We start from the raw sequence: 25,541 nt of genomic DNA, 5'->3' as shown, positions 1-25,541 counted from the left end.
TAATATAAATTTGTTTAGAAATATATAAGTAAGTTTATCAGTTGTCTGGTTACCATAACACAAGCTCTGCTTAGCTTGGGATCAGATAACCGTGTGTGAGTTGTCCCAGGATGTATATATATATTAACGTACACGTATTAACATGTCTAGTCAGTATAGATACTTTGCTTGTTTCGAATTAGATGGTCGTGTGTGATTGTGAAAAAAACATGATGTCTTTGTTTAACATCGCTGAATACAATAACTTCAAATATAAAACTACCGTTTACTTTTAACTGTTAAGTTAATTATTCACTTTTACTATTTATTTTAATTAATAACTACAAACTTGATTTAATTTTATGAAAACAAATGACAGTTATTTTACATACTATGAAATAGAATCAAGAAAATCAGTTCATCCAGTCCCAAGACCTGATTTAACAAATATAAAAACACACCTTATAAGAACCTCCTCCGTTTTGAAGTCGGTTAAAGACAACAGTAAAGAGTCCCTTATTTAACGCACTCAGCAAACACATATCATTCAAACCGTCATAAGTAAAAGCCCACTCAATTTTAAACGGAAACAATATCCCTCTCATTTCCAGAACAAATTATTGAAATAAAACGAAAGAATAAGTGCCTCCACACATACTTCTTAATATAACCTCTATTGCTCATGTAATAAGGTTCAAGGTCTGGATGAACGTTGGATAAATTCCTTGCATCATGTGGATTCAAAATAATGATACGTCTGTTTGTTTTACGAATGTTCCATGAATTATATTAAAAAATAATTTAATTCCGAAAATAACTTATGTTAATTAAATGCAATTATGCGTTAACTTAATATTTACTTGTTTGCGCTGAAGTGAGTATTTATATGTTATTTTATATGTGACTAACTGTTGCCCGCGGTCCCGCCCGCTACAAATCAAAAATGATCCCACGGAAACATAAATTTGGGATAAAAACTATCGTATATTTTTATTCTGGTTATAAACTATCTGTGTACCAAGTTTCAGCTAAATCTGTTCAGTGGTTTTTGCGTGAAAGAGGAATAAACATCCATACATACAAACTTTCGCGTTTATAATATTAGTAGGAAGTAGGATATGATTACATGTAATGACTCTTTTTCACATTTATTTGTTGTTACAGCTCGGTGTACCTAGATTTTTTTTATGTAACTTAAAAATAACAAAAAAAGCCATCAAATTGTATCAGTTCAAAGGCCTGAACTGTAAGAATGCTTGATAACAGTTCCAAAACCAATGTGATTCAATCATTAACTCTTTATCTCACACACAACCTCGTCGCCATTCGACAAATTTCCTCTCCGTTGAAAAGTGTCTAAATTTTCTTTTTCAGTTTTGACAACACTTTTTTGGGAAAAACCTGAAGTTCTTTCAAAACAACCCATCAAATTCCCATACTTGCATGTGACGCAAGATATCCTAATACAGTTACATTAGGAACGAAGCATTTGGCCACAGTCCAGCCCCGCCCAGCCGACACACGACCTATTTAGATTTTATCGCCAAACGGATGGAATTAAACCGACCAGCGACTGCTTCAAAATCTGTATTATCGTCAGATACTAATCTTGTATCTTTTTCTAATCTTTTATCAAATTCGAATTAAATTTTTGGATTGCTTGTTGCTGTTGCATTGGGTCAGCCATTTTGTTTTCGCAGAATGGCGATTTTGTTTTTTTTTTCATAGACGTTTTTCGAAGACTTTTATTAAAAGTTGCTGCACGAAATCCACATTGAAAAGATTTTAAATGGTAGAGAAGTAATAGTATCTCTATAACCGATCGTGCTAAATATACCCAAGATGCAATTTATTGAAATGAATCTATTGATATAGAGAAGAGGTAAAAAAATACGGAATAATTGGAGAATTTCAAATTAGATTCCTAGAACCTGCTTTGACTTTCTATTCATAAACGGGACTTAAACTTATCAGAGCGAGTAAGGATATTGTTAGGTATAGTGGTTTTTTCTAATTACCAAATTAAGAAATGAAATAAAATCTCATAATGCAGCTTGCAAGGATAACCCTAAAGAAGAATCCTCTATGCTGCTGTACGTGTGTACGGCTGGCTTGAAATGTTCTTGTGCATCTCTTTGTGTTGCGTCATGAATGGTTTGGATTCACCAATCAGCACATCACTGCTTGGTAGAGCGAGGACCACCGGGTCTTTTAGTATAAGGTCAATTTTTTCTACGTGATGCCGAATTGGTCTGTATGATGATAAAGATAAACTAAAAGAATATAATATAAACGATTTTCATTCCTTATAAAGATAATCTTAACAAGTCATTATATTGCTCATTACATTGCTAATTACTTTCTTTATTAATAACCTACTAATTAAGCTTCCTACCAAGAGAAATCATTCCGAATATCGTGTTTCCACACGTTGTTCCAGATAAGTTATGATCAATCAATATCAATTCCTTGTTGAATGGGGCTTGAGTACCATTCAGCTCTGACCTCGTGTTTCAAAGGTGACCTCTTGTTTCAAAGGTCAGGTTGAATTGGTGCGATAGTTATTTCAATGTGTGGAAATTTGGTTCAGATTTAATTTAGTGTTATGAAGTTGTTCTATTGAAATAGTAGTATTAGTATTGGTTTTTTTTTATTTTTAGTAATTAAATGTATTTTTTAGGTTAATAAGATTTTTTTTCTATTAGTTTATGCTATAAAAAACATCGATGATCTGGAGTAGTTTGGCCTGCATTAAGATAGATATGGCAAAAATAGTTGTTGCCGGAAGAGCAAAAGTAATAGTCCACTGTCACTCACTGTATTCTCTAATATGCAATAGCAATTCAAAAACAATAATTTTGCAATCATATTTGAGTGCAAAATTATTGCTTCTGAGAGATTGCAAAAAGTGCCAAAAATATGTTATCCTCTTAGTTTGAAATTTGCAAAACCTGAAAAAATGCCAACAAAATTTTCTTCAAATTAAGATCATGCTGCCTCTATAGAGTTATAATACGTAAACAGAAACTCTAATAATCAAATAACCTTACCTTACCTTACTGAGCGCCCAAAGTGGAAATACTTGGAGTGAAATAAACCAAGAAGCGAAAGACCGACCAGGATGGTGACATACTATGGATGCCCGGGGCCTTAGGACCTAAAGTCAAACAAGATATTCAGTAGCACAAATACCCATGGTTCTAGACACTAAGGTCCTAAGCGCATACCCTCGAAGGGCTGTTAAACAAACCGATACCGTATCAAGGTGGATAAGACAATGGAAACTGTTCACAATACCTATAATTGTGATCTGGACGGCTTGGCTAACGTCCAGCAGTTGACAGCCACTCCAGGGAAACCATTAAGATGTTATCGTCACTAGACAGGTGGGACTAGAAGTTTAAGTTGAAGAAACTTTGGAATTTTTTTCTTACTGTTAAAATCTTTGTAGCTCTGATAGATGAACGGAACTATTTATGGATGAGGTAAAGATAAAATGTCACTAATAGTTAAAAAAGGCATGAACATAAAAATATTCTTTGTTTTGATAAGTAGACAAGTAGGAGTTTCATGTAAAACAGCTTAAGACACGGGAAATATAAATGACTTAGAAATTTAATCCATTCTAACTCATTCATCTCTCTTTGGATTTCCAAAATCCCATTGCTTTCGCCTCATTTCTCCAACCAAACCTTTAACTCTGCGTTTTCCATGTGACAATCGACTGATCAACAGTTTTTTCAGCTAGCTGACCTTCTGTCTTTTGCTACGCAATGCCCATCTCTATCTAAAACGCGGTTAGATTATTTATCAAGCAGGCTCTGTAGGGAATTAGAAAACGAACGCTGTAATGAAAGAAAAGCATTTATTACCTTGGATCGTTCTGGAGATATTGTTGAGGATATTATACTTATAGTTTATGTATATACTAGAAGTTGCTAGCGGGTTTGCCCGCCTGGATATCGGTTATCCTAATTTAAGTCGGCCGGTTTAATACCAAATTTCTTCGAAATCTGTTAACTCGTTTGAGTATGAAAGATAAAAAAACGGGCACACATAATATACACTTGTAATTTTTTTGTTTACATTAAAACCTAACAAACGATAAATAGTAAGATAATATGCCTTTGTGAACACTTAAATTATAATACATAGCTAGAAACGGTTTAAGGCAGGCTATACAGGGTGTTGTTGATAGTTTAGACACTACTAAGAGTAAAATTGAAGAAGACAAAAAAGAGATGACGCTGCTATGTAGTTCGCCGGTTCGGAGGCTCCCTCAGGGGAGAACATGTGTAGTGTCAGACTCTTACTGACTAAGCCTGAACCGCCGTGCTACGTCATCCGCGTTTTTGTGTCGGTGTATGGCAATGCGTTGCAATCCTTCATGCAATTGATGATATACCTACCGTAAACTCAGTGAGGCAAATTAAACACATATTTTCTCCCCAATCATGCCTCTCATCTATTCTACAAGTCATTGACTCTAGATCCCAAAATAATGATAAATTCGTGACTCATTGTGATCAACGCATGTTCCGATCGCATCAGGGCGGCATCCGTCCAAAGGACCGGAACCGGTTTTTTGATACACATGCTTTGAATATTTAATATGTTACTTTCATTTCCTTTATGCACCTGGTAAATATTGTTTTGGTATTATAATGGTGTTGTCTTCTTGTGGTTAGAAAGGTTTTTGGTTACTGTTTAGAAATTTGTTTGGGTGACACACGAACAGCGGGATGCCAAATAACACAAAGACATAAAACAGATGTCAGGTACATTTATTTGAGGGTTTCGGTTAATTATGAAACGTATAAAACAGAATTATTCCTTATTCAGGTATACAATCTCATTTTTGTAGAGCAACATTGCGAGTTACCTTTGACATTGAATTTGAAATTTTCCTGAAAAATTAACTTAAGTTCATTGGATTATTACCTTTACTACGTTTTTAACATTGCAACGATACAAAATAAGTCGATGCTATGCAAAGTATATAAATAGGTGGCAAAGGAAGAGTTGAAAAAATATAGGAACTATAGCAATTTGGATTGTATTTAAAAAATTGGGGGGGGAGGGGGAGGGGGGAATGATTTCCCTAGCTTTTACTTTTTTCTATAGACGCAGACAACTCCATTTGCAACACAGTACTTATAACTGGATACAGCTGGATATATTGATGGAATCAAATGTTTCCTTCCTTATATTAAAAAAAAACATATGCTCAGCATATATAATCTGGTACTTCAACATTCTCCTTCATCTTACAAATCGCACCCATCCACACCAAGACAGGTGCATCCAAAAGATAACAGCACAACATTTAAAATTGATCTTCGCTCCAATATCGGTCGTATAGTAATAGACCACTGTAAACAGTAATTTGCGTTTGCCAGTCTTGCCAAATGTACTTGGCAAGTTGCCAACTAGAACAGCTCCGGCTTAGCCGGGGAAACCTAATAACTGGGAAATTAAAAATTTTGCGGACATCGTTTGACATGGTCGAGTCCTTAGGAAAAGTTACGGGAACTGTCGTTTTGAAGTGTCATAATTAGTGTGGGTGTAAGAATTAAATTGTGGTTGAGTTTAGATTTTTTTTTTGTATTTTTAGGGTTCAGTAGCTTAAGTTTTTACCCTTTGGGATTTTACTAAGGATTCAATCGGGGAGGCCTATGTCTAATAGTGGACGAGTATGAGGAAGATGAAGGCTCCAATGCTTGCCCCTCTGCATGCCAAATGTCACCAGGCTGTATCTTATGAACCGTGATAGCTATACAGTTTAAATTTTGACAGATTATATATATCAGCTGACAATTAAACAAAATATTGTAAAATAAAAAAACGAGGATAAGCTACAGTTGATACAGTTATATGTTCAGTTTTTATGTTTTTTTTTTTTGCTTTGTTTACGATTAGTTATTTAAGTAACTTTTGAATTTCTGATCAAAATATATTTTTTTAATTTAATTTAAAAGAATTTAATAAAAGTTCACACTGTTGTTTATTATACAATATATTTATGTCACCTTAGAACTTGACCAAGAGAAATGTAAACAAAGAAAAGAAAATTAAATGATAAATCTGCTACAAGAAACAAGAATTATATTTCAAAAGCCTATCAAATCACTTGATATATCTACGTGTTATTAACTTCATATCATAAACACAAAACAAAACAGACATTGACATCTATATAAAAGAAAAACATAAAAACAAACAATTAATAATATCTACAGCAACTTTGATCGAACGGAGAACCAAACGCCGTAGACTTTGATGGATCATCGCATTTGACTTCGCCGTATGTTCACACAAACATAAAAGACATATTCGAAAAGAAAAAACACACAAACCTCAACCTTAAGTTCTTAACCATAAGGCCGGAAAATATGCATGCAATACTCAAAGAAATGCCAAAGGAAATTGGACCGTAATGTAGTGAAAATAAGGTTGTAGTTTTGGGGAAGTATGAGTAGTGATAGTAAATGTATTATTGTTGAGATGGCGATGTACTCGGTATTGTAAGGAAGTTTTTTTTCATGTAAGCTTGTGTGAATAAGTAATTAAGAGTTGTATGGTATTGTGTTTAAAAGAGGTTGCCCCACACCAAGAACAAACGCGCTTTAACTCCAAAAATAGAAATGTATTTAAAAAATAGGTCAATTTTAAAGTTCCGAAGAATATACCGTTTTTAAGTTGATTTTAAATCCGGCTAATAATAATATCATTGGCTGGTAACATTAACGACAGTATGACAAAAATAATGCTAAGAATGCATACTGAGATTTTTAGTTTTCATACATACAAATAGCAATCAGAATTTGACCATTCTTCAAAGGCCACAATCAATATTAAACATCACCAATCAATGTATCGATTCAGCCTTGTTTACTGCTGGACATAGGTCTACCCCAAGTTGCGTCACAACACGCAAAGGTCTAAGGTTTAAAAATCATCAAGAAATTTAAGATGCATGCAATAAGACCTGTGTTGTTCCAAATCCCAATTAAATAACTTTATAATAAACCAGCTAACTACCTAAAACCTAGGTAAAATTGCAGATAGTTAACGAAAATGTAATCATAAGGTGACCTCTTGTCAACAGATACTTAAAGTCTAGGTAAAATGGTAGATACCAAAAATCACATAACAATCTCTTCCAGTTTTGCCTGCACTTCTAGATCCCTACATCTTCGTCCCAAAGTTCTGTGGCCAGAACAAGTTTGACCTGGAGTAAACTTGAGACTAACGCGTTTGCTTCTCGCCTTCCCACCTTCCTTGCTCACTATGAGGCTACCTTCCACTTCGACAAGCACCAAGTTTTGAGGGGTCATGCTCGTTAAGAAGCATTTTGATTTCATCTATTGATGGTTTTCAGGGCTGTGTTTGGTTATTGGGAAGTGGTAAAAACTGTTGCAAATTAAGGTTAATTAGAATATTATTTCTGATGATTTTATGATAATTTTTACAATGACATTTCCGTAGCATGGATGGCTGAAAAAAGTAAGATATTTGTTAGGACTTAATACGCAAAAAGCTATGGGTTAAGCTCGCCTTTTTACATGAACTTTCCAAGAACATATTGTCCAAGTGTGTGTATTTATGGGCAACAAAGTATAAATAAATAAAAAATGTTAATGGGTTATTAGGATTATGCAGAGAATTAAACCCATAATGGTAATTTCAATCCCTTTATTCCTTAATTGTAATAAACAGACTCTCGATCTTGTGTTTAAGTCAGAAATACTATAAGCTCCTAAAACTCAAGAGAGAACCCTACAAAAGGGAGAATAAATTTAGATTTCATGATCACCAACATCCAAGGTTTTCCATATAATCCCATAAACGAAAGTAATTTATAAAACTTTCACAACCCCAAAAAAATACAACCAAGAATTTACCATAAGAAAAAACCCCGCAAAAATAGCAAGCCAACCAAAAATATATACAAAAATCCCGAAAGCTTTCTAAAATTCAGTTAATACCATTTCATATACACGATACAGGGGTGCCGTCACCAAATCAAAATTCGGTCCGAACCGTATCCGATACCGGACATGTCTTCTGAATATTTATCAGGGTTCGAAGCCCAGCTGTGCGCGGACAATTGAAAGTCTGACGAATTTCGTTATTTTCATAGCCACTTGATGTTTTGATGTAATAATCTTGTGGCATAATGCGTAGTTACATGCGGCGTTAAAGGGTCTGAGGGTAGATTTTGGTGCTACTGGATTTTAGGGGTATGGAAATTATTGATGGCGTATTTAATATTTATTTGATATCTCATTGCTTATTGGTAACTTAAATATGTGTCCAATATATCGGTATGCAAAATTGAGAAAGAGCAAATTATACGTTTCTAGGTCGTCCATGGCGAAGGTGGTGTGATGATATAGTCAAATATAAATATGACGGCACACCTAGTCAGAAATCGCTAAAGATAGAGAGGTCTGGAAGTGGAAGGGACAACCTTTGCCCAGTAGTGGGATTCGAAACAGGATATACAAAAAAAGGCATAAGTCTCGATGCTAAAAGTAGTGAAGATCAGACTAAAGACTCTTGTAAAGATGAAAAATGTGAATTCTAGTATATACCAGAGAGACAGCAAAAATGTAGCTAGTAATATAATACCATATATAAATAATAAACATTAGCCTTTAGCTGTGCTTGTAATCTTCAGATCCCAAAATGCCTGCTCTATAACCACGGCATTAGTTACAGGTATCGACGGACAAATTCGTTATGCAGTTAAGAGACTAGTTTCATTAGGCGAGGGTTAGGAAACCAAGATAACTAGTTCTTGGAAGTGATAACCCCTTTCAATAGAGTTCCTGTGACATTGAGTTTGGATTGACTTTCATTTTGTTGTTTTATCAAGCAAGGGATACAAGGAACTGCACGAATTTTAATAAGAAATGGTATTTTTATCACTTTGAAATACCTACTGATGTATTTGTTTTATTCACCATTTAACTGATATTCAATAAAAATTCAACCATTTATCTTAACAATGGCAATATGAGAATAGCTAACTACATAACTAAAAAAATCAAGGGACTATCTTGGGTAAGATTTGGGTAGTTATAAGTTTTTTCTTTCACTAGATACCTTCTTTTCCACAATTTTCTTATACAGGGTGTCCGAGTTATCATCTATATCTATACTAATATATAAAGCTGAAGAGTTTGTTTGTTTGAACGCGCTAATCTCAGGAACTACCGGTCCAAATTGAAAAATCTTTTGTGTTGAATAGACCTTTAATCGAGGAAGGCTTTAGGCTATAAACCATCACGCTGCGACTAATAGGAGCGAAGGTACAAAAGAAAATGTGGAAAAAAATAGAGCAGGTATAAATCATAACTTATATCTTCTACAAACGGGGACGAAGTCGCGGGCAACAGCTAGTTAGTTATAAGTTAGTCTCCTGATAGCTCCCGAACGGATTGAGCGATTTCAATTTAATTATGTACAAGTGTTTTTAGACATATTTGGTAAAGATTGGTAAAGCCATTTAAATTTAACTTATACATTTTGAATCTTTTAAATAAAGTGAGTCTACCACATCCAGTACCCACCATAGTTTGGCATCATCTAATTTGTCTAGCGTTGCCTAGGTACGGCTAAAGTTTAGGCGACAAATTAAGCCCATGTTTTGCTGCTTTGTATACTAATCTATACTAGATAATTAGTGTTTCGGTAGTCTAGACGAGGTATTAACGACATGTGAAGTTTTAGCCTAATCCCTGTTAAGGTAATCCTGGTTTACGGTTATTTGTTTATATAAGGCGTTTGGTATAATCTGGATAAATTTACAGACGGTTTCTGTATTCATAAACTTAAATATTATTTCAAAAAGTTGACTGAACTTGAAAAAAGACAGTGAGCCCTGAGTTTGTTTTGAGGATTCTTCTCAGGGTAGATAGGTAAAATATCGAAATGAGCTGGCTAAAAAAATACTAATAAAAGATGATACCTTTACTTGTACTATTTAAAAAGAAATGGGATCATTTATTTTTATTACAGTATAAATATTCTGTTTCCTGTAAAATGCGATCGAAATATTTTAAACAAAAAGAAAAATTTGAGAAATGGACTCTCAATTTTTTTTTTTGAATAATCAGTTTTTAACCAGGTTTTCGATGGTTTTTACATTTTAAATGAAAATGAATGATTGTTTTTAATAACACATGTATCATTGCTAATGATTCTTTTTTTTTAACGTACATCATTACAGCAATACGTTTTGGAAACGACAACAAATAATTTTGTGTCCCAAATTTAACCTACAAAAAGACTTTATATCTTCCAAAATACGTTACGAAATTAAAACATCTTCATATACTTTACAATATGAAGTTAGAAATATACTTAAATCTTGAAATATGTGTGGTATATCGAAAACCGCGTTATTCTGGAGTGGTTTCGCGCTCCCCCACGCGAAACTGTAACACGCGCTGTTACTGTAACGTTTAATGTAGGTACGTTATTTCCTGTGGGCCGCCTGTTACACCGATGCGTATCATTTATTTATTAAACTAGCTGTTGCCCGCGACTTCGTCCGCGTGGTTATAAGATATAAGTTATGATTTATACCTGCCCTGTTTTTTCCACATTTTCTATTGTATCTTCTCTCCTATTAGTCGCAGCGTGATGGTATATAGCCTAAAACCTTCCTCGATGAATGGTCTATAACAAACAATCAAACAAACTCTTCAGCTTTATATATTAGTATAGATTACATGCTCAACATAAATGTTTGCAGCAATGTAGTTATAAGTTATTAAAAACTATGAAGAGGTATTAGTTATTATTGGCATGACAAAAATTTGCTAATGATTGTGTCTGTGTTGTAAATGTAGGTTTCCAAAATAAAAAAAAACGTTTGTGATGCTTATAGTATTAATTAATTTACTTTTTTAGATATTCCAAAATACAAGATTGGATTTAAAAGCGTTTTAGTCTGCGCAACTTAAACCTGTCTACTGCTGGGCATAGGCCCCTTATCAAATTGCACCATAATGAACATTGTAAGGTTTTTTTTTTGTACGGATTTGTACAAGAACCTCTAAGGTATATTAATAAAACGATCTGGTGATAGTGGTAGCAAAGTCATCTCAAATTCACTCAATATAATTTTTGCACTTAACTTGTAAAGGCAATTTATAACTGACATAAAATTTGAAATAACGAAATATGCGTAGTAAAAAATTCGCTTCGGTGTAACACACATCCATGTTTACAGTACATCGTAAGGATTAAGAAGTTGCTTTTTCGAGTACCTTGCAAACAAGCGGGAGTCGAATGCAAATGTACCAGCGGGTCGTCTGAATTTGACAGTCAAATCGCAGGCAAAGTGCCTCTATAATGGAAATCGACTGTATTTGCCTGTCATAAGTGCTTGATTAGATTTAGACAGAGTACAAAGTTTCGATCGCTGTTGAGTTTGCGGCTGAGTTGGGAGAAATTTGTAGCGATCGTTTTGGGGTTCCTTACCCTGGGGTATAGATAGGTTTATTAGTAGTCAGACTCGCTTCTATTAAAAATAGGCTAAAAAAACAAGTGTTTAAAGGATTTCAAGTCATTGCTACACAAGAACATAAAAGCGTGTATGACGTAGCACGGCGGTTCAGGTTTAGTCAGAAAGAGTCTGACACTACCCGTTCACGCCACCGAGGAAGCGAGTGCTCATCAGGCATTCAGGATTCCCCGGCATTACAAAAATAAACAAATGAAATTTGTGACAACACCAAACCCAGACTTTGTTTTTTATTACATATTTGCTGTTATATCTGCAATAGAAATACATTATCTATGATATTGTCACTTGTCTAGGTATCATAGTCTCAGTGATAAAGCCTCGTGACGATCAATTCAGGTTTTTTTTTAAATAAACATCTATTTCGAGCAACGATTCTTACGGTGAAAATTCTATGGGCGATTTTTGTTTCATATTTTTTTTTATGGTTTTCGTACGGGACCTTAGCGTCGCGTGTCTGACTTGCACTGGACCAGTTTCTTGTTTAGCTTTGTTCTGTTTTTATGTGTTAATTTTGTCCTTTTTGTATTAAAAAGTCTTAAATAAATAATGCAGGTGAAAGTTTCAAGTGAATGGGGAGTTTGTTCTGAGACTTAGTCAGCGTAAGTAAGGTGAAGAATGGCTGTCCATTTATTAATGAATTCGCTTTTAAAAACACCTGGAAGTTGGCTTATCTACGTGTATTTTACGTACTAGTTTAATTAAATGTTTCTACTACCATTGGTTAATGCAATAAGAAGATTAGTGAATATAATCAGAATAAAAAAAATATATTTCGAAATAGCTTATTTCAAAATCTAAAATATTCCCATGGGAACATAAAATGTAGACAAAACTACCCTATGTGTTAATCGTGGTTAAAAACTATCTGTGTACCAATCTCTGTCTAAATACATTCAGCAGTTTTTGCTTGAAACAGGACAAACATCCATACATACAAACTTTCGCGTTTATAATAGTAATAGAATGAACCGTTTTATATTCATTATAATGTATTTAGAAATATAGTATAATAGCTCGTGGCTAAGCTATAACCGCATAAGTGAAACGATCACAGGTTAAGCTATGCTTGACGCGGTTGGCTCATAGATGGGTGACCATCTGTGTCATAGCCAGTTCCTCCGTGTTTCGGAAGGCACGTTAAATTGTGGGTTTGTTGATACATCTTTGATAGTCGGTATAGGTAGTCAAAAGCTTGAAAAGTCTGACAACTAGTCTAACCAAGCGGTATCGTGTTGCCCAGGTAACTGGGTTGAGGAGGTCAGATAGGCAGTCGCTCCTTGTAAAACAGTGGTACTCAGCTGAAACCGGTTAGACTGGTAGCCGACCCCAACATAGTTGGGAAAAGGCTAGGCCAATGATGTATTTAGAAATATAATATCTGTTTCAGAAATCGTCTCAATTCTAATTAATGCGACGGTTGAGGCAGAAAATCTAGATAGTATTCTACATCTTCGATCCAAAGTTTGTCTAACCCGGTTCAACAGCTTACCGTGATTAAGATACAAACTTCATGATTTAGGTTAACGGTAGAGTTTAATCTATAGCTATAATGCAGTTCACATTTAGATTAGAACTAGCTGACCCAGCAAACGTTGTTTTGCCTAATGAATTATTTCTAGTTGTTTGTATTTTTATGCCACGTTATAAAAAAATAAAAACAAAAAAAAACGTCCCAAAAGCTTTTTTTAGTTTGAGCAACCCTTAACACTTAGGGGTATGAAAAGGAGATGTTAGTGGATTCTCAGACCTACTGAATACGCATATAAAATTTGGTAAAAATCGGTTAAGCCGTTTCGGAGGAGTACGGTAGCTAACATCGTGACACGGGAATTTTATGTATTAGAAGAAAGAAGATATACTTTTACCTACACTAATTCTTAATTTTTTGTGTTTTTTCTTCCTTCTCGTATATTATAATAATCCATCCTAATATTATGAATCTGATAATTTGTAAGTATGTTTGTTACTCTTTCACCTTCAAACTACGGGATTCGGATTTTGATGATTGATTTATTTAGTAAGTTGGAACCTTGTATTAACACAGAGATTTTTTATTCGTAATTAACAATACAAAAAAACTTTCAAAGACTCAGTTTGGCTATCCTAAACTGAATTTACGTTAATTTTATTTTCAAAGGAATTTTATATTTTACAATCTATGCTTTACTAATATATAAAGCTGAAGAGTTTGTTTGTTTGTTTGTTTGAACGCGCTAATCTCAGGAACTACTGGTCCAAATTGAAAAATTCTTTTTGTGTTGAATAGACCATTAATCGAGGAAGGCTTTAGGCTATAAACCATCACGCTGCGACTAAAAGGAGCGAAGATACAATGGAAAATGTGAAAAAACACTGCAGGTATAAATCATAACTTATATCTTCTACCCACGGGGACGAAGTCGCGGGCAACAGCTAGTTGATGATATGCCTATACCTATATTTATTTCAAAACCCTTGAACATAAAGCTACTTAAACAAAGCACCCAAAAAATACACTCAAAATACTCTCATAAATAAGGCTTAACTAATCAAATCCGATTTATCCTCTAAACATATACGTAATAATAAGTAAATCGATCAATAGCTTATAAGGATTACACGGTTACCAAGAATTGGCTGAAAGTAATCCGTTAACGAGAATTAAGAGAACAAAAGACCTTTCAGGTAAAATACAGTTACTTGGTCTTATTTATTTATGTGGGTACTGGAGCTATACGTGTTTTGGTCTTCGGGTACGCGTGCGTAACGAAGGATTAGTGAGAAGAACGCGTTTTGATATAGTGTGCTAAAGAACAGCGGAAAGACTGAGTTAATTTAGTATCTATTATATTTTGCTCCATCCAAAAGTATCAAATTTTTATTTTTTATAATGTAGGGAAAAGTAAATTACAGCTTGACTGTTTTTCTCTTGCTTAGAGTCTGTACAAGTTGTTGTGAAACCTACTTGAATTAAGTATTTATTTTAATTAATAAAGAGTCACTTTGTAACCGATCTAGGGCCTATACTTATAAAAAACGGATTTTCCAACAATTTATGTCTAACAACATAACATTATCTCAAAAAAAAATTCAATATTAGTCACTAGTATGTACTCGACAAATCAATATAACGGATAGATTTATTACTTCAAATAAACTTTAAACTCCAACACTTCGTCACTTTGGTCCTTTGATCCGCAAACAACAGGACCAAATATAATTATGTTATTATGACACAGGTAGCGAACAAGCTAACCTGTATAATTTGCAACACGTACAAAATTGCAATATCATGACATGTAGTTTGTGTCGAACACGGATTAGTTGTAGTCTATTAAAGTTCGCCGTGTGACCCGGGATTCGATAATTCAGGGTTGGCACGAGAGAGAAATTGAACTGTCACTTTTGTTTATTTATTAAGAGTTGTTTTTTTTAGTAGTTGGTAGCAATTTAGTATATTACTTATCGAGGCGGCAGGTCGTGAGTCTAATGATTCAAGACTTCTTTAGGGCCGAAACTAGACGCGCGATCCTCATAAGTAAGTTACCATGAATCCGTCTAGCAATAGATATTACAATAATTAGCCATCAACCATGCAGTTTTTACGTTTGTTAAATGAAATTATGGAACTCAGATACCCATATGCGTCTTGTGCTCCATCTCGCTTATTGTGTGGCATGGTAACTCCTGCGTATAGTTCGCAGAAAAGACCATCAAATGATATGCTATTTTGTTAAGGGAATGTTTAAAATCTTAACTGCTAGTTCTTCATCATCTACATCTCTACAAATTTTTATTAGTTTCGAAATTATCTACGACTCTAGTGTCTTAATATTTAAGTTTTCGCTAGTTTTGTCAATAATAATAGAACTCAAACCCACATGTATAACAATGCATTTACTTATTTATTGTCAAAGACCACAGGCCGGCGTCAATACAAAGATCTAAAGGTGGTAGAGGGATTTGAATGCATTCAAAATGCCTTCATTCATATCTGTTAAGCGTACTTTCTCTGTGGCTGCAGTTGCCAAAAACCTGTTTAGTTATACTATTCATAGATGGCGCTACTTCTATACTTTACGTGGTATTAATTTGCATTAACGCTTTTGTGTGTCTTTATCATTAAAAATGCTTTTAGACCCTTGTTGCTCGGTAAAAATATCATTCAGCAAGACAATCTGTCGCTTTTGATTGACATACCTGTCTTTGACTAATCATTACAATTCGAGCACCGTTCTTTCAAACTAGCACGATGTGGTTCGCATGTTTATGAAAATTAAATTTTAAATTTCTTAAAATCGGATGAAGAGTTTTTATCTGCACGCATCTTACCTACCGATTTAACATAATTTGATACTGCTCTGCTTTTATTAACCGTGTCGTTAAAGTGTCTCCTTCTGTAGCATTCCTCGGTAAATGTTATTCCTAACAAAAAAAAATCAAATTCGACCCACTTTTCATTCGCCAATAACTTTATTGGAGTGGTTTCCGAGATTAGCGCGTTAAAACAAAAACAAACTGCATCTTATTAATATTAGTTTAGATTCCTCAAAGCTAGTCTGGTTACTGATTCCTGGTAGATAGGTCCACTTCATCTAAAATTGTATTACACACCAAACTCGGTAAGTTCAGAAACCGGCATCAATACTACTTAAAAAAGGCTATGTTTATTATATTTAAATAATATTTATAGGTGAGACAGCCCTGTTAACTTTAGGACAACATTGTTGGTACGTTGTTAAGCGAGTTATACGAACTGTATCGTTTTTGCTGGGTTTCGGTTAGTTTTGAACTAGCAATTTGTTTATTTGCACATGTATATATTGTTTGGAAAACCAATCAGTTTCAATTCGTCGTAATAGAGTGACTGATCGGTCAGGTTTCTGGTTATAACTGGATACGGTTAACTGTTTGGTTTGTGTTAAATGTTATTGGTGTTTTTGTTAACAAGTGGATTTGAAATAAGTCATAATTTTTGTTAATTTCGAAAATTTGTTTTTTTTTTAATGGTTTTCAGACGGTAATTATGGATTTTTTGCTAATGAAATAATGCCGTTGTTCGACTTCTCATATGCTGGTGTATGATCCGTAGGAGCCGTCATCGTGAATGAGTATAAATATAATCTAATAAAAAATGATGCCATATCAACAAACCAAGAAGGAGACTTATAATATATAGTAGCATATTAATAAAAAAATCGCATACCGATTCTAATTATTACTTGTAAAGTTACACATCCTAAAAGACCTCATAAATTTCCAAACCGTCAAAAATGCATCATCCATTGCTGCATTCAGGCTTTTAAAAGAACAGTATTTTAAAATACAAATGTATCCGTGGACATCGAAATTTCAACTCCGTATGTGCAACAGTCGTAAATTGAGGATTGGATTAACTTACCTAAGTGACATCCAATCGTAATTTTATGAAGGTTGATCTGAAATATAATTGATTAACAGAGTAGTATTCCCATTCGCTACTGTGTGGCATCGCGAATTTTTTCAGAGAATAAAAAAAAAAGTTTTTTAGTCTATGGCAACTCACAACTAAACGTCACTGATTTAGAGCTAACCATGATTTTGTGGGTCCCATTATGCCAGGGTTCAGCTATTGATGCTGGGGTTGGGGTGGGTGATTATATTTCAGATCAACCTTCATAAAATTACGATTGGATGTCACTTAGGTAAGTTAATCCAATCCTCAATTTTATTTCATGTTGATCTGAAATATAATTGATTAACAGAGTAGTTGTTCAGAGATTGAGGCATAATGGGTACATCTTATAAGCCTGGATATGATGAATAACGGTTAAGGCTTTATAATTATTAAGATATCTATTTATAGTGGCATATTATCCTAATATTAGTATCTATATTTGTTTTTATCCATATATTCTGTCATACACATTGATTCTTGATCAACTATTAATTTCCATTTTTTATAAAATTAGTCTGTAGTAATTAACAAATTTTTCTAAATGCCAAATTTGTAAGCCAAAAGGGCAGAACATGTTGATGCATATATTGTCCTTATATTTTCACCACATTAAAAAATGTTTAATACATATATTCTGTCATACACATTGATTATTGATCAACTATTAATTTTCATTTTTTATAAAATTAGTCTGTAGTAATTAACAAATTTTTCTAAATGCCAAATTTGTAAGCCAAAAGGGCAGAACATGTTGATGCATATATTGTCCTTATATTTTCACCACATCAAAAAATGTTTAATACATATATTCTGTCATACACATTGATTATTGATCAACTATTAATTTTCATTTTTTATAAAATTAGTCTGTAGTAATTAACAAATTTTTCTAAATGCCAAATTTGTAAGCCAAAAGGGCAGAACATGTTGATGCATATATTGTCCTTATATTTTCACCACATCAAAAAATGTTTAATACATGTTTTAGGCAAATAAATACTTCTTTATCTTTGTTCTATTACTGAGATTAATGTAATATGAGTTTTTAAGTGGAACAATGAACAAATTTTATGTTATGTTACACATGTTTATGCAAATAAATATATCTTTATCAATTGTTCCACATATTGTGGAGACTGTGTCCACCAATTTCATGATTGACTATTAATTACCAATTTGTGCTCTTTTTGACATCAATGTAACTATGACTTTTTTTAAGTCATACAAATTTCCTGCACCTTGTGCAATTTGATACTTAACCATTAGCTTTTAACAATGTAACTATGGATTTTGAGTAAGACACATTTCCAATACATAGTGATATTGTGTACAGTTTGATAATTAATTATTCATTATTAACAATGTAACAATAAATTTTTAGTAACAAATTTTCTACACATTGTGTTAATTGTGTCAAACAATTTGATAATTATTTACAATGTAATTATGATTTTTTTAGTAATACAGATTTTCTTCATATTGTTTTAATTTTGCCATAAAATTAGATAATTAGTTACTAATTTTTGCTCTTTTTTAGCGCAGTAATAATAAGAGTATTTAAGGTACTGCAAGTATTTCTTATTTATAAGCTATTAATAAGAAATAACAAGATGATAATGAGATATTCCATTTACTGTCAGTTGCAGTTTGTAAGTCACTCAATTATGATTAAAATTAAATTAAAATTTTTTTTACACTGCAGTTGTCGGTTCCTAAGACATGAGCTATAAGGCCTTGCAAAGGTAGTAGAACCTACAACCAAACCACCTTTTTCCCTGATTAAACTCAAGAGCATTCCTGCTGCTCTTGCAGATGTACTGCTGGAGTGTGGGATACAGCTGTCAGCAGGTATAAATTTGATACCTGATTAACTGTTTTGAAGGCCAAGGGTAAAACTTTTAATATGGTAAAGTTAACTTATTTCAGGTATTGGTTAAGGCTACAAGGATCTTTAAATCTTAGAAGTTAGCCATAATTTATGATCTTAAAAGTAAAAAGTACATTATGGTTCCTTTCCTTTTTTACTGAGAGTAAGGTTGGTTATCACAATTCTCATCTTATTAATTGTCAGGGTGTGACATGGGCTATGTTATTTAGTTTAATGTATGAGAGGGCGGCTAGTACCCATTGAGCAGCTATCCAAGCTAGGAGTTAGAAGATGTTTGTGTCTTGGTTCAAATAAATAACTAAATAATTCTGTGTCTTCAGATACAGGTGTATTGTATGTATCATTAACATAATATATGTATGTTTGTGTCTATTGTCAACAGAGTTATTCCTGTGCCATATAATTATGTTCTAGCCTATTTTGTCATCATGTTGCTTGCAACCAGTTGTTGCAAGTTCTATTTAATAACCATCTATACTTTCTTAACCGATAAGCAATATGTTTATAATATTGTGTTTTGAGGCAGCTAGCAGATGAGTTAGCTGGTTCAATACAAAATATGGGTTCTGGCTTTCTGTAATACAGGCAAATCTCAATCTGAGTAAGCCTCTCAGAAATCCTTTGTTATCCATACCTAATTCCTCTCCCATCTTTAGAGTCAATGCTGATTTGTGGAAATTTAGGGTTTTGGAGCTAGCTCCATTCTCTAAACTTTCTATTAATGTTTCCTAATTAATAAGGGTGAAGATCAAAATAGGATCCCGGTTACTGCTTTGTTGACACAGATGGTAACATGATGGTTAATGAGCTATCTAACGTTGGCTTCTAACTGCTTCCCCTAAGAGATGCTTTTTGTCAGGGCACCTAGTCTGCTCAGTGTGTGTTGTCGGTTAAAAATCCCAAAGTTGGGTGAATAAGAACTTAGTGACTTTTTGCTTTGTCATTATTAATATTCTGAAACATTTAGTAAGGTAAACAAATGTTGGGAATGCTTAAAAAACATATTCATGTCCACTAAGTATTGATGCATATACATTTAGTGTTTAGTAGCATTAATGTTATTGGGTGCCTCACTTCTTAGAGATGTGTGTGTCACATTGTTTTTATTGCTATAGATAAACTTGTGGGGCCCAAAATCTATTGATAACGAAACAAGTATGGTTTTTTCGTTGACTTACATGTGGAACTGAGCACTATTTATCTTACTTATGTATTTGCAGCCATGTTACTCTGGCTGAATAATCTTGCAATGTGTTTTAGTCCAGTTAATATTATGTTCTAATTGATGTATTAAATGCAAGTCATCATTCTAAACAAGGCACCACACTACAATTGTTTTCGCCATTACAATGTGTCACCATTCTATTAGAAAAGCTTTAGAAACTAGTTCTAGTATACATTTTCTATAATGTTCTCATAGTTTCGGATTATGTAATGGGGCCCCATCTTAGGTCAGTTGACAGCATCAAGATTGCTATTGTTATGCAACAAGGCTAAGTACTTAACTTGTTCTATTATTTTTTGTGTGTGTTTGAACATAACCTCTTGGGCAGGTTCACAGAAGGTTCCCAACAACCTTGCCAATTTGCTGATTGGGCAATGTTTAATATCATTGATATTTAGTATCTCTATAGGAGTTGCATTCTTGCTGTATTTCTGATGTTAACTAGTCTCTATTCATAGTAAACCTAAAGTATTTATTGCACTAATATACTTTAATCATAGTTAACAATGAGGGAAAATCATTTAGATAAATGTGAGTGTAGCCCCTCTGTCAGCCAGACATTTATACTGATTCTAACCAATGGGTGGTCATTCAGACAACAGTTTGTTAAATTTCTAGTCTGTAAGGACTGTGGGTGCTGTACATGGACTACATGGAATTGCAGTAAATTTATATGACATTTTTAAACTCAAAGCGGATTAATTTTTCTGAGTTTAGGTGTTATTGAACCTAAGGAATCAGTTTTATCTTAAGACTGTGCAAGACATGTGATATTGATGGTCCAAGGTTCCCATATCCACAATTTGAAAACTATAATATTTTTCTATATATATTTTTGGTTTTCAGTTAAGAACAAATCTGATCTGTCCGTTGAGTTTGGTGGTCTTAAGAATATTAAATCTTTAGACATATATGTATATAGATAGAAATTTTTACTGTGAGTGCATATTTGTACAGCCCCTAACTCATGAGTTATTGATGGTCTGACACATATTGTTGATTTCATTTATATGTATATTGTTTATGTAAACAATGTTATGTTCAAGTATTTTAAGGTACATTAGTGGTGGTATGTTCACAACATGAAAGACAGTTAGATATATTACATATACCTGGTTGACAATTGCCTGCTGGATGCATGGCATGGTGTACCCTCTCGGGGCCACCCTTCCTGTGTCCTGTTCAGCGAGGGTGTCACAGTTGTATCATACCACTCTTGGGTCCACCTTGCTGTGCTAGCACTTTGGTTTGATGCCGGACCACTTATGTTTTCCACAGTCCTTGCTTAGGTTTAGAGGTGGTATTCGGTTATAACTTTTGTTATACATTCTTGATAGGTGCATTGGTCTTGTTTCTATCTTGAGCCTCGAATCCACCTCGAAGAGTGTCACCATTGGTTCTTGTTGTGGACTGTGAGAACCAGCGAACATAGTATGTTCTTCATCAAAACTGTCGTATCTCGTACGAAGTTTTGATCTTCGAGCTGTCTCGCGTACAAGCTCGGTTATACTTAATGCATGTTGTTCTATCAAAGTTGCGGGCTCGCGTCCCGAACTTTGTAGTAATGCATGTTCTTTGTGTAACATCAAAGTTGCGGGCTCGCGTCCCGAACTTTGTAGTAATGCATGTTGTTTGTGTACTGTCAAAATTGCAGGCTCGCGTCCCGAACTTTGCAGTAGGGTTTATCAGAGCTACGACGTCTCGCGAAGAGCCCGATCTTCGAGCTAGAGTCTCTCGTACCCGCTCGGTTCATGCATGTCTTTAGTACTTCGCATCATCTCACATCATATTTGTGTCCTTGTTCACTGAACCTAAAATCAGAGAAAACCTCACCTGTTGGCCCCCCTCTTTGAGGTTATGGGTCAGTGTTCCATCGTTTATATTCCGTAATTTGGGGGCGCCCACAATTTAACATCGAGCGTGGAGCATCGCGTACTAGCTCGGTTATACGTAATGCATGTTGTTTTGTGTACTATCAAAGTTGCGGGCTCGCGTCCCGAACTTTGCAGTAGGGTTTATCAGAGCTACGACGTCTCGCGAAGAGCCCGATCTTCGAGCTAAAGTCTCTCGGACCCGCTCGGTTCATGCATGTTTTTAGTATTTCGCATCATCTCACATCATATTTGCGTCCTTGTTCGCTGAACCTAAAATCAGAGAAAACCTCACCTGTTGGCCCCCCTCTTTGAGGTTATGGGTCAGTGTTCCATCGTTTATATTCCGTAATTTGGGGTTCCATCCCACGGCGATGAACCTAGGGCAAGGGCTGCGTACACGCATCCTGCATTAACTCCGCAGCGCCTTTATAGTCTCGAAGATCACTTTTAAACATCTTGGCCAGTATTTTCAAGGCTTTTGTATCACTTGGCAATACTTTTTCGACTTGAAATATGCCAAAAACTATTTAAATAACGTAATTAAAGTGTAATTAACAAAATCACCACGATGCCGTTAAGTCGCGAAAAAAGAAAGTGACGTTTAGTTGTGAGTTGCCATAGACTAAAAAACTTTTTTTTTATTCTCTGAAAAAATTCGCGATGCCACACAGTAGCGAATGGGAATACTACTCTGTTAATCAATTATATTTCAGATCAACATGAAATAAAAGTACGACATATTGGTTGTAATCGCCATTTTAATCGCTACAGATCTGTTTCGAAAACACTCGGTCCTTTTATCCGCGTACATTTAAAATGTTAATATTATTGCACTTATTTATATTCCGTCAATGATAAAAGTTTTAACCATCAATAAAGTGAATCATTGGAATTTTGCCCCCAACTGTATTCGTTGATTGATTTCGTAAAAACTGCATAGAAAGGACCTTTTTCGTTTGCAACTCAAGTTACAACTTCACATCAATCAATTTTCAACCTTACACCCTTAAGCTAAAGTGTAAAATCGAATAATGTATAATCCATGTGTACTTCCCACATGGACAGACAAAAAAGGGTCTGATCGCAGGTAGAAATTAATACAAAAGATAACGCTTGGTCCTTCTTTCACAACCAAAACTGTCTACTCAATACACGCAATTTTAAAACTTATCTCTTTCGTATACGATTTAAATTCGTTTGTAGTTTTTCAGTTAGTTGTGTGTTTAAATAATTGCTCTGTAGTCCGAGTTTCCTCCGAAACCGTTTATTGGCGGTCAAATTTTTATGTTTCGAACGCCAAGAGTTTTAGGTTAGTATGGTTTAGTTTCGCGCAGGCGCGATGCGTTGGAAGCGTATTTAATTTAATTATTACTTTATAATCCGCGTTTTATTAATTACCGTAGCAATATAAGTGTTTGTGTTTTGTTTTTAAATTGTTTTTTTAATTTAGTGTTGTGCTGTGTTAGTGAGATAAGTGTTGTTTCGTTTGGATTGCTTTTTGGATGTTATACTCACGTGTTAAGGTTTGTTATAAGCATTTTGTTGAGTTAAATTGAAGCAATAGTATCTTCTTTTAGATCCTTAGTGCTATGTAAACAATAAAAGAGTATTACGAATGTTTACTCCTGCATTTTTTGTCTTAGTTAGACAAACAAGTACTGAAAGTGAGTTAACTTTAGCACGTTTTAAATGTGTATTTCACTATAATCACCGTCAAAAATGATTGTCATATACTTAACGATTAATTTTAAACTCATGCTATCCAGAATTCCAGAATTCGGCCATTACTGTTTTGCAATATTGAGTATTATAGATAATTTTGGATTTAAGGAATAATAGACAGTGAAGTTATTAATTCATAAAATATGTGGATTAATACGAATAAGCGTCATATAAATGTATTTAACCTAATATAGTTGTTGTCGTAGTGATATGAATTCAAGTTTTTAGGTTATGTTTGTCACAACATGAAGATCTATGGAGATGATTAAACATGTTTGTTTTAAACACTAAGGGTTGGTTGGAATAGTTTGAGACCGTTTGATCCTCATAAAAATCAAATTTGTAATCCATTACAAAATTTATCACACTACGATTACGAATGCTAACGTATGTGAGTTTGTATGTTTTTTACCGCGTCACGTTTAAAGTACTAAACTGGTTTCGAAGAATTTTAGTACAGAGGTAGCCTGACACCTTGGATTAACTTATAGACTTATCTCATTTCATTAAAAAAGGGAATTTTAGAGTAGGCAAGCAAGCAACAGATTGGCACATAATAAACACTACCAGATAAGCTTCTAACACTAAAATGTTTCTCAAAACTTTCAAACCAGCATTATAAACGATCAAACATGTTTGATCCTGCCGAAAACCCTCATATTTTGTTTTTTATTGTCGCTTGTGTCAGTGATCAAATGCTCACCTTATAGATACAATTTCCGTGTCACTATTTTAATTAAGGAGCTCGGGGCAAAGCTATTACCGCATAAGTGATTCGATCACAGGTTAAGCTATGCTTGACGCGGTTGGTCCGTAGATGGGTGACCATCTTTGTCATAGGGAGTTCTTCCATGTTTCGGAAGGCACGTTAAATTGTGGGTCCCGGCTGTTATTCCTACATCTTTGACAGTCGTTACTGGTAGTCAGAAGCTTAAAAAGTCAGACAGCCAGTCTAAACAAGGGGTGTCGTGTTGCCCAGGTAACTGGGTTGAGGAGGTCAGATAGATCAAAGGTACTAGGTACTTAGCTAAAACCGGTTGGACTGGTAGCCGACTCCAAAATAGTTGGGAAAAGGCTAGGCCGATGATATTTTAATTAACATGTTTTCACCGGCAAGAACCGTAGACCGTGGAAGATAAAACATTTTGCCATGGGTTTAGTTTTTAAAATGGAATTAAGTCAATTACGAAACCAGTCGGCCAATCCCGATTAATACACTTGAGTTAACCGTTTCAACATTAAATAATGAATCATCTTCACGATTGTTACTAGACGCATATGTATGTTTAGGTCTAGGCTATTTTTTTACGTGTTTTCCAAAGTTTCATCTTCATTCGTCCATTTACTGTTGCACTAACTAGTAACCTTAGTACCACCTTGTACTACTAAAAGTTTCAGGTACTACACAGAAGACTGTTTAAAAACCACTTAACTTTATAAAATTTATATATTCCTGAAACAATCCTTCTTCAAAACTTCTAAGTATTGTTCGACGTAAAAAGATAGCTTAAAAGAAAAGAAAAGAAAGCCGCGGCAAGCGCCGACGTGTGAGACTTCGGCTTCAAAAGTTGCAAAGTCGAAGTCGGAACATCGCATGTGCTGAAGTTTCTTGTACATTAATAATGCCGGCTTCAGCGTTTTGTTCTTAATCGAGAGTTTAAATTCAAACTTTGTTTTAAATTTTCGTGTTGAGATATTTTTGCCTTTTTTTTTTTGTGGGTAGGAAAGATGGAAGGAAAAGCTACATTTTCCACAGATTGCACATGTTTTCATTGAATATTTGGATTACAAAATCGATATCCCATTTTGAGATTATTTAATTAGAGTACTGTTTTGTTAATCAAAATTCAATAGACCGCTAAAACGACAACCTACTATTTACTATTATTAATAAA

The 25,541-nt window shown here is 34.3% G+C and overlaps 1 protein-coding gene across 1 annotated transcript in view; it reads left to right on the top strand.

The window, feature by feature from the left end:
• LOC113498364 overlaps positions 1–25,541 on the top strand; it is a 584,256-nt gene that overhangs the window by 166,115 nt on the left and 392,600 nt on the right. The window lies entirely within an intron of this gene.

This window comes from Trichoplusia ni, chromosome 10 (assembly GCF_003590095.1).
Source record: "Trichoplusia ni isolate ovarian cell line Hi5 chromosome 10, tn1, whole genome shotgun sequence".
Lineage (NCBI taxonomy): Eukaryota > Metazoa > Arthropoda > Insecta > Lepidoptera > Noctuidae > Trichoplusia > Trichoplusia ni.
This window is presented reverse-complemented; position numbering and strand designations above follow the sequence as displayed.